Source organism: Pongo pygmaeus, chromosome 3 (assembly GCF_028885625.2).
Source record: "Pongo pygmaeus isolate AG05252 chromosome 3, NHGRI_mPonPyg2-v2.0_pri, whole genome shotgun sequence".
In the NCBI taxonomy this organism is placed as follows: domain Eukaryota; kingdom Metazoa; phylum Chordata; class Mammalia; order Primates; family Hominidae; genus Pongo; species Pongo pygmaeus.
The window spans coordinates 114,470,830-114,487,272 of NC_072376.2; the positions used below are offsets into that span (position 1 = coordinate 114,470,830).

A 16,443-nucleotide genomic window follows, 5' to 3' on the forward strand; every position below is an offset into this window, starting at 1 on the left:
CAGAAAATAGGAACTTTTGCCATACTTCTTATCATTTCTACCATCTGACCACTTTGTGAGGATCATTTGAACATAGTGTGACCATGGCACACAGACTGAGAGGTGCAATTCAAGCTAAACATCCCCTTAGGGGACCAATTAATAATGATTCCATAGGAATTGTTGTGCAGCACCTCTGCCTGTTCTGCAATGCGATCTTCCTAAACAAGTATGTTCATTTTTTCTAACGGTCCAATCCTGTTTACAAATAGGTTTTTGAGGGCAGTATGCCTCAATTATAGGAGCAGATTTATTATGGTAAATACTGAGGTCAGAAAGCATGTGTAACTATGTCATAGAGTGATTAAATCCAGGCATTATTGCCAGCCAAGATTGATAAATATACCCAATAAGTATAATTGTTCTCTGTGTCAGCTCCTGTTGAAGGAATACTCATGGCAGTGGTGATAACTGCTATCATAGCTACCATTAAATTACTTGTTGTGACTGGTTGTCCCACTTTTCTCAGGTTTTCTTCCACCATCTGTGACAGCTTCTTGATCTGTCCCCAGGTGAGTGGCTGTGTTTGACCGGTGTTGCTCGTGACAGTTGGGGTCCTCCTCAGCATCAGTCTCAACATGGCTGCAACGGGGGGGTCCTTGGGATCCTCCCGGAGTCTCTTCCTTGGCATCTGGCTCATGATAAGGTTTCAGGTGTCTTGATGGTATCCAAATTTGCTGTTGATTTTGACCTGGAGAAACACAAGCATAACCTCTACCCCAAGTTGTTATTTTACCTTGAGCATTGTATGGGATACCAGTAATGTGTTTCATATTCCACAAAGAGAAAAATGTAGCTAGAGCTTGGCTAGTATAGCCTGGGGCATTATCTGTTTTAATACAAGCTGGAATGCCCATCACTGCAAAACACTGCAAAAGATGACGTTTAACACAGGCAGAAGACTCTCCTGTTTGGCATGTAGCCCAGACAAAGTGAGAAAAGGTATCCACACACACACATACATAAGCTAGTCTCCCAAACGAGGGAACATGCGTGACATCCATTTGGCAAGGAGAGTTAGGTTCCAATCCTCGAGGGTTAACTCCTCCTGTAAAAGATGAGGATTGCACTATTTGCCAAGTTGGGCATCACTGGATAATGGCTTTAGCTTCTTTCCAGGTAGTGCTGTATCTGCATTTGAGATCAGAGGCATTAACATGGGTTAAATTGTGAAAATGTCTAGCATTAGATATTGCATTAGCAACTAGGCAATCAGCCATTTGATTCCCTTTAGTCAAAGGTCCTGGAAGAGGTGTATGAGCCCTAATGTGAGTGATGTAAAAAGGGTGCATTCTACTTCTAACTGCTGTTTGCAGTTGGGTAAATAAAGTCATCAGTTGTTCATCTGCATGAAAACGTAGCTGAGTATTTTCAATTAACTGTGTGGAATGAACCACGAATGAAGAATCAGAAATCACATTAATGGGCATATAAAAAGCAGTCAATACCTTAATTACGGTTACAAGCTCTGCTTTTTGAGCTGAAGTATAGGGCGTCTGAAAAACTTTACTTTTCGAGCCAGAATAAGAAGCTTTACCTTTATTAGACCCATCTGTTTAAACATTCTCAGCACCTTCAATTGGTTTGGATTTAGTTATTTTAGGGAGAATCCAATTAGTTAATTTCAAAAACTGAAACAGCTTCATTTTAGGAAAATGATTATCGAGAATACCCACAAAGTCAGCTAAATGGGTTTGGCAAGTAAGACTATTTATAAAAGCTACCTGTATTTGTGCCTTCATGAGAGGGACAATAATTTTTCCAGGATCATATTCATGTAATTTAACACTCCGAGTTCTCCCAATTCCTATCATAGTAGCAATTTGATGTAAATAAGAAGTTAGAGTCTGTGAATTAGTATGTGGAAGAAAAAGCCACTCTACTAAGTCCTGTTCTTGGACAATAACACCAGTAGGTGAATGCTGAGTTGAAAAAATTAGCAAATCTAGAGTCTTCTCTGAATCTATTGTATTTATTTGAGCTCTATGGACTTGCTTTTCAATTAGTTGTAACTCTGCCTCAGCCTCCTTTGTTAATTGCCAAGGGCTAGTAAGACTAGGATTTCCTCTAAGGATAGAAAACAGATTACTCATGGCATAGGTAGGAATGCCTAGAGCAGGTCATATGCAATTAATGTCCCCTAGTAATTTCTGAAAGTCATTTAATGTTTTTAGTTGATCCCTACATATGGTTACTTCCTGTGGCACAATGGTAGTGTCATTTACTAAGGTCCCCAAGTAGGAGTAAGGAGTAGCAGTCTCAATTTTATCAGGAGCTATAATTAAACCAGCACAAGAAATCGAATTTTGCAAGTGATCAAAACATTGCAGTAAAATTTCTCGAGTGGTGGCAGCACAAAGTATATCATCCATATGGTGAATAATGTAACACTGTGAAAATTTTTTACGAGTAGGTTCAATTGCTTGCCCCACATACGTCTGGCAAATTATGGGACTGTTTAACATGCTCTGTGGCAACACTTTCCAGTGATAATGCTTAGCAGGCTACAGGTTGTTTACTGCAGGAATTGTAAATGCAAACCATTCACAGTCTTGCTCAGCTAAAGGGATAGTAAAGAAACAGTCTTTTAAATCTATGACTACTAAAGGCCAATTTTTTGGAATTATAGCAGGAGAAGGCAATCCTGGCTGTCATGCTCCCATAGGTTGTATGACTGAATTGATAGCTCTTAAGTCAGTTAACATTCTCCATTTGCCTGATTTTTTCTTAATTATGAAAAATGGAGAATTCCAAGGGGAAAATGTTGGAGCTATGTGCCCATTTTCTAATTGTTCAGTAACTAATTTCTCTAAAGCCTCCAATTTCTCTTTACTTAGTGACCATTATTCTATCCAAATTCGCTTATCTGTTAACCATTTTAAAGGTATAGGTTCTGGAGGCTTAACAATGGCCGCCATCAAAAATTATTTCCTAATCTTTGGCAGGAACTTTGTTTTTTCCTCTTGAAGCGGTTCTTTCAAACCTTGCAAATTTTTTTCTAGTCCCATACCAGGGACATACCCCATTTCATGCATTGTACGTTGACTTTGAGGGCTATGTAATTGTTCTGGAATTAGAACTTGTGCTGCCATTGTTGTAATAAATCTCTTCCCCATAAATTTGTAGGTACAGAAGTTATAATTGGTCAAATAGTCCCAGGTGGTCCATCAGGCCCTTCACAATGCAAAATATAACTACTTTGATATACTTCAGGGGCTTTATGAACTCCAACTATGTTAAATTGAGTGGGTTGAATTGGCCATGCAGACGGCCAGTGGTGTAGAGAAATGATTGAAATGTCCACTCCTGTATCTACCAAACCTTTAAATTTCTTTCCTTGAATAGTTATTTCACAGGTGGGACATTTATCAGTAATTTGATTTACCCAATAAGCTGCTTTGCCTTGTTTATTTGTGCTTCCAAATCCTCCTGTTCATTTAATTTCACTTTTTCCGATTTCCACAAATGGCACAATCCGGAGCTGTGCTGTGTGTTCTCCTGGCTCTGATTTCCAGGGAACAGAAGTAGATGCAACAATTTGAATTTCTCCATTATAATCTGAATCAATGATTCCTGTATGTATTTGTACCACCTTTAAACCTAAACTAGACCTTCCTAAAAGTAATCCTGTTGTCCCTGCTGGCAAGGGTCCACAGACTCCTGTTGGGACCTTTTGTGGGGGTTCCCCAGGCAGAAGGCTCACAGCTTTTGTGCAGCATAAATCTACTGCGGCACTACCAGGTGTGGCGGGGGACAGACATTGTATGGGGTGAGGGAATGGCCTGAGCTGGAAATGCCCCCGTTTAGAATGGGACGGGCCCCTCATGGTGTTTCCCGAAATCGGGTTCCCATCTTTATCAAACTTAGAGTGACACTGATTAGCCAAATGTTTTCCTTTTTTACATTTTGGACATATTTCAGGATCAGCAGTTTTCTTTTTTCCCTATCTGGTGGCCTGACTTCTGATTTTTTCTACATTCTTTTTTAGTATGACCATGCTTCCCACAGGTAAAACAAGCTCCAGGAAATGGAGTATTTCCTTTATCCACTCTCAGTCCTGCCATTGCCTGTGCTAGCAGAGTAGCTTTATGCAGATTGCCTCCGATACCATCACAGGCCTTGATATAATCAACTAAATGTGCTTTCCCTCTGATAGGTCACAGAGCAGCCTGGCAATCGGGATTAGCATTGTCGAAAGCTAATAACTGCATCACTATATCCTGAGCAGCCGAATCTGCAATCATCTTTTTAAGAGCCTCCAGTAACCGAACTATAAAATCAACATATGGTTCTCTTGGTCCCTGTTTTATAACACTAAAGGAAGGGTATTGTTCCCCACTTGAAGTGATTTTTTTCCCAAGCTCTAATGCACACTCCGCTAAGCTGTTCTATGGCATTATCCTGCATGACCAATTGTGCATCTAAACCAGCCCAGGCGCCAACCCCCAAAAGTTGGTCTGCAATTATATTAATTTGAGATTGGGCCTGGGCATTGCGAGCAGCCTGAATAGAAGCTTCATCTACCCACCAAGTTTTAAATTGTAAGAACTGAGCAGGAGTCAGAGAAGCTCGTGTAAGAGAGTCCCAGTCAGTAGGAATCATCTGACTGGAAACAGCAACATTCTTTAACAGTCCCATTACAAAAGGAGAACCTGGTCCATACTGATTTATAGCTTGTTGAAATTATTCAATTAATTTAAAAGGAAAAGGCTCAAATGTAGCAATAATATTTCCCTGTTGATCTGGGGGGTGTATTCTAACAGGGAACTGCCAAGCCTCTAAATCACCCTCTCGTCTAGCTTGCTTAATTCCTGCCTGAATAGAACTAAGAGCGGTCATTCGAGGTGCTGCTCAAACAGTCACTGGGGCAACCACTTTTTGCCCAGTGTCCTCTGGAAAATAAAGATCTGGAGGGTCTTTTTCTTCAAATAATAAGGAGGGGGTGCGGAAGGGTAGGGATGAACCTCTCCCTTTGCCACTTTAGCTTTAGCTGGTAAATAAACATGCTCTGTCACCTCTTCTGTTGCTTTGCTATACTCTCGTTTCTCCTCATCATCAGTGTGAAAAAGTTCCAAGGTGAAACAAACCAGACCCCACACCTGTACCATTGTTACCCTGACGCTTCTGACCTCCCCTTCTTACTCACCATGGGGATTGCTTTAAGAGTACTCGGGTGTCTTCCAGCTAGTTTTCTGTTCCAACCGTCGCTCTGGAGACCCTTCGACCTGGATTCGAGCCCCCACAACGGACGCCACTTGCTGAGACCAGCTCAGTTGGGGAGACCCTAACCCAGTGGCACTAGAGGAGTTAAAGACACACACACAGAAATATACAGGTCTGAAGTGGGAAATCAGGGGTCTCACAGCCTTCAGAGCTGACAGCCCCGAACAGAGATTTACCCACATATTTATTAACAGCAAACCAGTCATTAGCATTGTTTCTATAGATATTAAATTAACTAAAAGTATCCCATATGGGAAACGAAGGGATGGGCTGAGTTAAAGGAATAGGTTGGGCTAGTTAACTGCAGCAGGAACATGTCCTTAAGGCACAGATCGCTCATGCTATTGTTTGTGGCTTAAGAATGCCTTTATCAAAAAGCTTATCCACCATGATCAAGTGGGTTTCATCCCTGGGATGCAAGGCTGGTTCAACATACGCAAATCAATAAATGTAATCCAGCATATAAACAGAACCAAAGACAAAACTACATGGTTATCTCAACAGATGCAGAAAAGGCCTTTGACAAAATTCAACAGCCTTTCATGCTAAAAATTCTCAATAAATTAGATATTAATGGGACATATCTCAAAATAATAAGAGCTATTTATGACAAATGCACAGCCAATATCATACTGGATGGGGAAAAACTGGAAGCATTCCCTTTGAAAACCAGCACAAGACAGGGATGCCCTCTCTCACCACTCCTATTCAACATAGTGTTGGAAGTTTTGGCCAGGGAAATCAGGCAGGAGAAAGAAATAAAGGGTATTCAATTAGGAAAAGAGGAAGTCAAATTGTCCCTGTTTGCAGATGACATGATTGTATATTTAGAAAACCCCATCATCTCAGCCCCAAATCTCCTTAAGCTGATAAGCAACTTCAGCAAAGTCTCAGGATACAAAATCAATGTGCAAAAATCACAAGCATTCTTATACACCAATAACAGACAAACAGAGAGCCAAATCAGGAGTGAACTCCCATTCACAGTTACTTCAAAGAGGATAAAATACCTAGGAATCTAACTTACAAGGGATGTGAAGGACCTCTTCAAGGAGAACTACAAACCACTGCTCAAGGAAATAAAAGAGGACACAAACAAATGGAAGAACATTCCATGCTCATGGATAGGAAGAATCAATATCGTGAAAATGGCCATACTGCCCAAGGTAATTTATAGATTCAATGCCATCCCCATCAAGCTACCAATGACTTTCTTCACAGAATTGGGAAAAACTACTTTAAAGTTCATATGGAACCAAAAAAGAGCCCGTATTGCCAAGTCAATCCTAAGCCAAAAGAACAAAGCTGGAGGCATCACACTACCTGACTTCAAACTATCCTATAAGGCTACAGAAACCAAAACAGCATGGTACTGGTACCAAAACAGAGATATAGACTAATGGAACAGAACAGAGCCCTCAGAAATAATACCACACATCTACAGCCATCTGATCTTTGACAACCCTGACAAAAACAAGCAATGGGGAAAGGATTCCCTATTTAATAAACAGTGCTGAGAAAACTAGCTAGCCATATGTAGAAAGCTGAAACTGGATCCCTTCCTTCCACCTTATACAAAAATTAATTCCAGATGGATTGAAGACTTAAATGTGAGACCTAAAACCATAAAAACCCTAGAAGAAAACCTAGGCAATACCATCCAGGACATAGCATGGGCAAGGACTTCATGTCTAAAACACCAAAAGCAATGGCAACAAAAGCCAAAATTGACAAATGGGGTCTAATTAAACTAAAGAGCTTCTGCACAGCAAAAGAAACTACCATCAGAGTGAACAGGCAACCTACAGAATGGGAGAAAATATTTGCAACCTACTCATCTGACAAATGGCTAATATCCAGAATCTACAAAGAACTCAAACAAATTTACAAGAAAAAAACAAACAACCCCATCAAAAAGTGGGCAAAGGATATGAACAGACACTTCTCAAAAGAAGACATTTATGCAGCCAACAGATAGATGAAAAAATGCTCATCATCACTGGCCATCAGAGAAATGCAAATGAAAACCCCAATGAGATACCATCTCACACCAGTTAGAATGGTGATCATTAAAAAGTCAGGAAACAACAGGTGCTGGAGAGGATGTGGAGAAACAGGAACACTTTTACACTGTTGGTGGGACTGTAAACTGGTTCAACCATTGTGGAAGACAGTGTGGTGATTCCTCAAGGATCTAGAACTAGAAATACCATTTGACCCAGCCATCCCATTACTGGGTATATACCCTAAGGATCATAAATCATGCTGCTAGAAAGACACATGCACACGTATGCTTATTGCAGCACCATTCACAATAGCAAAGACTTGGAACCAACCCAAATGTCCATCAATGATAGGCTGGATTAAGAAAATGTGGCACATATACACCATGGAATACTATGCAGCCATAAAAAAGTATGAGTTCATGTCCTTTGTAGGGACATGGATGAAACTGGAAACCATCATTCTCAGCAAACTATCGCAAGGACAAAAAACCAAACACCGTGTGTTGTCACCCATAGGTGGGAATTGAACAATGAGAACACTTGGACACAGGAAGGGGAACATCACACACTGGGGCCTGTCGTGGGGTGGGGTTAGCGAGGAGGGATAGCATTAGGAGATATACCTAATGTAAATGTCGAGTTAATGGGTGCAGCACACCAACATGGCACATGTATACATATGTGACAAACCTGCACGTTGTGCACATGTACCCTAGAACTTAAAGTATAACAAAAAAAAAAAAAAAAAAAAAAGAAAGAAAAAGAATGCCTTTAAGTGGTTTTCTGCCCTGGGTGGGCCAGGTGTTCCTTGCCCTCATTCCTGTAAACCTACAACCTTCCAGCATTGGCATTAGGGCCATTATGAACATGTTACAAGGCTGTAGAGATTTTGTTTATGGCCAATTTTGGGGCCAGTTTTTGGCCAGATTTTGGGGGGCCTGCTCCCAACAACATATATAGAAATATCACATTGTACACACTAAATATATATAATTTTTATTTGTCAATCCTACCTTCATAAAATGTAAAAAGACATGGGGCAAATATAATACACATAATTTTCACTTCTATTATAGTCTTTTCCATTTACTCTATTGAAAATGTATTTTAAAATATGTAAACCATGACAGAAGAGGTAAGTTTTTTCACCGAAACTGTGAACAGAATGGAGAGAAAGTCCACTACTTTGTACACTTTGCAGTTTTATTTAGCTCTCTGTGAGGTTAACCCCAATTTTCTTGTCTATCCACTTTTGTTTAGTTGTTAGAACCAAGCCCCTGTTCTTTCTTTTATTTAATGCCATGGTTCTCATACTTTAGCAGGCTTCAGAGTCACTTGAACGATATGTTAAAATTCAGATTGCTGCCATCTCTCTTCACATTTCTGATACAGTAGATCTGGGTTGGTTACAAGAATTTACATTTCTCACAAATTTTTATATGATGCTGATTCTACTCCTCTGAATCACCAATGAGAACCACTGAGTGAACAGTAATTGATTGGCATCATTGTTATGTAAATAAGTAAAATTGACATATATCAAATTAAAGTCAAGATAGATTTTTTATTCCATCACTCTGTGTCCTTGAATTAAAATCATGGGTGCAGAGGCTGTGTGCGATGGCTCATGCCTGTAATCCCAGCACTTTGGGAGGCCAAGGCAGGCTGATCACCTGAGGTAGGGAGTTCGAGACCAGCCTGACCAACATGGAGAAACCCCATCTCTACTAAAAATAGAAAAATTAGCCTGGTGTGGTGGTGCATGCCTGTAATCTCAGCTACTCAGGAGGCTGAGGCAGGAGAATCACTTGAACCTGGGAGGCAGAGGTTGCTGTGAGCTGAGATCACACCATTGCACTCCAGCCTGGGCAACAGAGCTAGACTCCGTCTCAAAAAAAAAAAAAACAAAAAAAAAACAAAAAAAAAAAACAAAAAAAACCATGGGTGCAGAATGAAGTAGTCTTAGAGTGACTGTTCATCTAAAAATATGTTTTCCCATACCATTATTTTTTTTTAAAAACCCTCAGAAATGCTTACAAAAAGTTTAATATACTCCACTTCATAATAGGTACTCTTCTAGATACTGAAGGAAGGTAGAAGAATGTGGGATAAATGGGACACAGCCCACACTCTCAGAGGGCACAGAAGCCAAGGAATGAGAAAACAAAACTACAAAAATAAGTGTCATGAATACAGTGTGTGCCTTACACATAGTACTTAACATGTGTTTTGCTCACTCTGTCAAACAGGTCTAAGCACTTTACTTATGTTGTTATTTACTTCCTCACAATGATCCTGAGGTAGGTACCATTTTAATCTCCACTTTACAGATGAGAAGTTGCATACTTTGCCCAGATGGTAAGTGGCAGAGCTGGGACTTGGATCCAGGCAGCCTAGCTCCGGCGGCCACTTTGCTAGTCCCTGGACGACTGTGCCCCAGTACACTATAGTGAGCATGAGCTAGGGGTGTCATTGGAGCACAAAAGAAAGAGGACAATCAGAGGAAACTTTACAGGGCAAATTATCTTAAATTTAAAGGGAGGACTCTCAAGTTTTCCTGCCTAATTATATAAATTACTATTACAATGAATAACTTATAACAAGTTTGAAATAACCTCAGATACCCTTTTCATTATTTTTGCAATCCTAGAAACATTGTAATTTTTGTTTCCTAGTATATGATTTCCTTCATATCAGCCATTTTGTCTTTATGGGTAAATACTGCCCTTTAGGAAGAAGCCCCATTTGGTTCACAGATTAATTCCCAGCCCCTAGAAGAATATCTAGTGCTCAATAAAAATTTATTATATTAATTACTTAGCTAATGGTAACCAGGTTAACCATTGACTAAAATAAAACCCTGGTATCAATAGATACAAATTAGTAATATTTGAGCTCCCCAAATAAAATGATTCTTCTTCATTGGACTAAGGCAGCAATTTAGATTGTCATGGTTTTGTTTTTCATTTTATTTTGTTCTTCTTATTCGTGGCATCTGCTATTAGCAGAATGAAAAATTGGCATGTGTGCCTTCTGAATATGCTGCACTGAACTGTCTGTGCTCAAGTACCAAGGCACATATGTTTGTCTTCTCTGGGCCAACACACAAATTGTAGGATTTTCAGGGTCAACAGTAATAATCGTCTATAATTATATCATAGAGTTAGGAAAAGAAACATAAATAGTATCTATTAGTAACTGAGAACAGGAAATAGGCTCTCTAATATCCATTCATTTTAATTAGGAAAATGTATGTATGGGTTGGCCTCAATTAGAAACACACACACACACATACACACACACAGAGGGGAGGTGGGGCGGAATGGGCTTTTTAATTAATGTCTTGAATAAGTTATGACTTAGGAAATTCCCTCTTACTTTTGCAGTTGTTCTGCAGTACTGATCCTCAAATGTTTGAAATTCTTTGAAATTCTCGAGAGGTTCCGAAACCACTGTATACCGCACTCTGTTATTAATCCACCCTAAAAACACCTCCCTCCCCTTTCTAAAAGGACTCATTTGCTTATTGAATTCTGCCATTACCAAATAGTTATTTTAAAAAATCTTAAGGTTTGAAAACTCACATTGCATTATTCTGAAAAGGAAAGAGGCTTAGATGTAGAACTTGTTTTTATGCCTTCTTTCTGTAAGTTATGGTTTGCCAAAGCCGCCACAGCATCTTCCTCACTGTATTGGTCAGGGTTCTCAAGAGAAACCAATAAAATGTGTGTGTATATGTGTGTTGAAAGATAGATAGAGATAGGTTGATAGAAATATATATTATCTATAATAAATCTCTCTATAACATATATATAAAATATGTATTGAATATATAGATTAAATTATTAAATATATATGTAATATATATTAATAAATAGATAAATAAATATAAAATATAAATATTGGCAGGTCTGAAATATGCGGGGCAGGTTGGCACTTAGGGGCTTCCCTAATCATTCTCATATTCCATTTTCATTTTGTCCCTATAATACGTATCGCAGTGCTTCCAAAGGCATCTTAAGTTCTACCCACTCCTTTTACTACCCAAAAGATTTCCTAGATTTACTTCCTTGTCTTTGTGCGTTTTATTATCAAATCATTTAATATTTTAAAAGAACGACTCCAGTGCTCAAGACTAAAAGGAATTCCTTTTAAAATGCTGAAATAGTCCTTACTAATGAAGTAAAGTTTCCTTGGCTGACATGTTGATTTACTGCTTTGTGGCCCTAATTTCTTGAATGTCTATGTGAAACCCATATAAAGGCCAATAGGTAGCATTCTGCCTGTAAGCCATGGCCCTGTGCTAGAGTGCCCAACCATCTGATCCCAACCCAGCCCATCTGGTTTGTGCACTTTTACTGTTCAACTTTTCCTGGATCTTTTCCTGGTTCTTGGTTCTTGTCAAGACACAGCAGAGACAAAGTTGGTAATTTTCAAAAGAAATTTTTTTTAATGAATGTAGAGGAAAAGAATGCAAGCACATTTGTATAGAAATAAAATTTCTAGAGGCTTCTTACTTTAACCAGAGTTTAGCTACAGATTGGATGGATTGAATAAACAGGAAACTGTCCAGCTCTTTTTATTGCCTTAACATTGTCTGGGTTTTCTAGTAGAAAATGGAAAATAAACGTATTTAAATATTGTGAGGTTTAATTTTGATATCAATTCTAGAAACCTCTAACAAACACTTCACATCTCCCTTTGCTTCCTAGAATTACCTCCACACACGGACCCCAAGCTCCCAGGCTGTTCATCTGTGGCCTTAAGCCCTGCTTCAACCTTGTTTTGGTCATTGCCTACTTCTCTCTGGCGATCCCTAGCCCACAGCCCTAGATAAGAAGGCACTTCATAGTGTGTCCTCAAAGACTCTTTTCTGAAATCAGAGCATCTTGCACCACCTGCCACATCCTTGTTCTGTTGCTCTTCTCTTGCTCAATCTGCCACTAAGAACCTAAAACCCCCACCTCTCCAATTCCATTTGTTAACCACCATATTTTCTTCTTCCTTTTCCTCCTCCTCCTATCATTACTGCTGCTAATTTTAGGGTAGATGCCATCCACTAGGGTATTCAGAAAGCAATGAGTCCCTTCTGGGTTTGAGATGACATGCTCCATTTATTTCTCATACTTCTTGTCAACTCATCATGCAGGTCCTTTGGATGACAGAATATCGACATTCTAGAACTCAATTTTTACAATTTTACAAAACTTTCAAATCTTAAGCATACAATTCAACAAAATAAAGAATTTCTATCAAAAATTTTAAAATGTACAGTCTTTCAAAGAAATTATCTTAGAACAACAGAGTAACTATTAATCTTCATCCTAAGTTTTTCCTGTTGTTTGTCTATGCCTGACAATAAGAATAAACAATAGAGAATCAAGACTCTAGCACTGCTCTTTATTTCTACTTGCAGGGTGGTTGTGAAAGTGGGTTCTAACCATTCCCAGTTTGGATTTTAACTGAGTGGGCCCAGAACACAGAGATAGCCTGGGAGAAGCTCTCATAAGTCATTGACTTGAATGCTCACAGTTGCCTCCCCCAGCTCCACAGCTTTTCTGGCCTCATCCCGAGGAGCAGTACACAGGGGCCATAGCTTCTCTCAGAGCCTCCCTGAGTGTATGGAGGAGCAAAGAAAATAAGGCAATGTAAGTCAGAAAATAACTGGCCATGCTGCAATGGGAAACCAATTTCGATCCCTCTCCAAAATTAAAAGGGGCCTCTAGATTGCTTTAAAATGCAGTTGATTCTCATTATTTGCAGTAGTTATATTCTACAAAGTAATCGAATAAGTCAATGCTGAACCTTTGCTCCTAGGAGAGTTATAGGATTAGGTTCCTGTGAGCTTCTGGTCACAATGTTTTGATCAACCAATTGATACATAACCTTGCTTTATGTGTGTTTTTGTTTAAAACTACCTTATTTAATATACACTGTTGATTCAAAGTGAACTCACCATCAACACTGTAACTCAGTCCTGAATGAATTTATCTAATACATGTATTTTCTCCATAAGGCATGCCACCGCTTTCAAGTGCTTAGAAATACTCCACAGAACTTCAGCACTGTACTTGGGGGCCATTTTAAACAGCTAACTCACCAAAATAAACCACAAAAACTGTGACAGTTGTGGCACCAAATGGACTGCAAACAGGACGTTTGTTTACAGTATGAGAGCTGAAATAAGAAGGCATACGGTTGCCTTGTTTGACCCCAGCTGGGAATGTGTGCTTTGGGTGACTCAAATTTTTCATTGCTATACATATTTCTGCAAATGACTGGGAAAGTACCTTAAGGGGTTACAAACAAATTTTAGTGAGTAAATGAATTTGCATAAACAGAATTCCCAAATAATGAGGACCAACAGTACTTATTTGCATGGAAGAATACACTGGACATAGGTTTAATAACTGATTGAGTAGCTGTTATGGTCACCAATTGAATATTGAGAAAAATAAGATGCATAAGTTCAAGTCACTTGTGCAAATGACACTATGACTAAATACTAGAATTAAATTAAATTGTATAGATTTAATTCATACAATCTGGCTCCAAAGTCCTAATGCTTAAGTGCTACACTATATTGCTTCTCATGAGAAATAAATATTAAGTTTTAGAATTTTGGTATTTAAGTAATAAAAGGCATTATTTTGAAGTTTATTTAGCAAGAAGAAATTAAGACTCATTTGAATATTATGCAGATTAGGACCTAACCTATTCAACTACAACATTTAAAAGAAAGAGTATCTTATATGAAGTTTCTTGAGACAATTAACAAGAGAAATATCAAGTAGATGTAAATTCTAATTTTTTCTCTTATTTAAGAGAATATTTTAGTAACAAGAATTCAATTACAACAGTTAATGAGGTAGATTCAATATTGAGTTTAATAGTAAAGTATGTATCTACTTGTGCATTTTCCACTGCAATATTTTATGTAATGTGAGAGGTAACAACAAAACTGTAGCATAGGGCTTTGATGGACTATTTCCTTTGTGCATTTTGTTTACATTATCAAGGTTTTAGAAGCATGATAACCTTGGCAGCATTTTTTTGTTTTAAAATTCTAAATAGAATTATGTGTCTAATCTTTGACAGGATTGGACGAGTGACACCTCACATGTTACATAATGGTTCTCCTGTCAGAGAGCAAAACGTTTCCTAAACACAGCAATGCTCTGTTTTTACAGATCCACAGAAATAATAACATTTCATCAGATTTCAAATACTATTATGAAAGGAATGAAAATTATTATGTTTCTTCAACTTTGCAGCTACCTTCCCTATTCTGATTGGTGTCTGACTAAAACCCAGGAAAAATTACCTTCCAGAGAGTTTCTTGGCTTAAAACATTTGTGGCATGGCATCAAGCCCAGAAGAATATCAGAAGTTCTATAATTTTGACCCCCAACCCTTTCATTTTATAAATCAGGAAACTGAGGTCCACAAGATGAATTCTTAAGAACCACAGATTTAGTGGCTGAGCTGGGATTAGAATGCAGATTTCCTGATTTTTAATCTTCTCTTTATTGTGTGCTTTATTGTTTTGCCCCAAAGTAGCCCCCCAAAGTGGCCCCAAAGTGGTCATTCTACTCTGAATGAATATTTACTATTCCAGATAATGATTTATGAGAACAAATGGATTGCATGGTCATGAATTTCCAGTTTTAATACTCATCTTACTGTTAAATTCTTGTTTAATGCTTATATTCTAAACTTGAGTATATTTTCATTTTATTATTCTAGTGAGCTAGGTTAATCTTTTGAAATCGTTGGCTTGATTACTTCAATTTAATTATTAGCCATCTTTGTAGAGACTGCCTCAAAAAGTTTAGGAGCAGCTCTGCACAAACAAATGTATGACTTGATTTCTTTGCTATGTGCTAATTCACCTGTTTATTTGTATTTGTAAAACAAGTGACATTGGACTTCTCTTTAAAAAGTTTCCCCCAGACATTTTATTCTATTCTCATGAAATTAATGTTTGAAAGACATTGGCTGAAACAACTGAAAACTAAAAATTTATTTGGTCTAGAAGAAAATGAAAAGTAAATTTGCCACACCTTGGTTTGAATTATGGCTTCTCTATTTACACCTTGGTAATAAAAACAGATGCAGTTAATCTAGATTAATTAAATGAAAATTACCATGAAATGAAACAAATGTACACTATAGATTAAAGACGTTCTAAACATTTATTGTATCTCCTAAACAAATCTATTATTTTAATCTAACAAGTGAGACTGTAAATTGTTTGCAAAGTAAATGTGTATATTTAAGAAAATAACTACATAGTGTATGAACTAAGATGATTAAAGCAAATTCACAGTTTTCAAAAAAGCAATGAGATGGCTGTTTTCCATTGCTTTGAAAGTTTGCTGGAAGACGATTGACTTTGGTTTTGATTCCTTTGATTCTGTTGCTATAAGACTTCACCTTACTTCTGATAATGCCACAGCTATTATGTTGATGTGTAATTTCTATAACTTTTTTTCAGCTAAGTGGAAAAGTATAGAATAATAACAAACCATCGTTCATTTGTTTGTGTTTTATTTTGTTTGTCATTGGGATACAGGTTGCATTCATCATTTTACAGTGATATAAAATTAATAAATGTCTTCTAATTGATAGTTAATAATTATGAAAAATCAAACTCTAAGACATTGATATAAAAGTTGTAAAATCCAGATGGAAATTTCCACACTGAAGTTATTTATAAAAGCACTCACCTGTATTTTCTGATGCAGTTAGTTTTTGAAAGAAAAATTTTATAAAGAAATCTAATATAACCCCTCAAAAAAATTCATGTTCATTTCAACTTCAGAAGGAAGCAAAGTAGGCAAGGAGGTAGAATATAAAATTATTTTATAGATGAACTTACAGAATTTTGTTATTTAGCGTTTGGTTAATGTCTAAGTACATTCAAAAGAAGTTATTACAGCATGTTTTTCTTTCTTTTTTTTTTCATTTAAGAGGATGATGAGGCTTTTTAAATTAAACTTACCTCACAAGTAAGATTGGTGCATTAATGCTAGTGAGAATATTAGTTTGTATTTATTTTAATATAGGAAATTGAGTGAGGGGAAAATTCTGAATTGCTAGAACTATTGATAGTTTCTTACACAAAAAGTCTGCTGTGCTTTGTGGGAATTACTTTTAGGAGTAGATTGTGTTA

The 16,443-nt window shown here is 37.7% G+C and overlaps 1 protein-coding gene across 1 annotated transcript in view; it reads left to right on the plus strand.

Annotated features, from left to right (window-relative positions):
- Nucleotides 1–16,443, plus strand: part of BANK1 (B cell scaffold protein with ankyrin repeats 1) — a 315,422-nt gene that overhangs the window by 121,680 nt on the left and 177,299 nt on the right. The gene's annotated exons all lie outside the window — the stretch shown is intronic.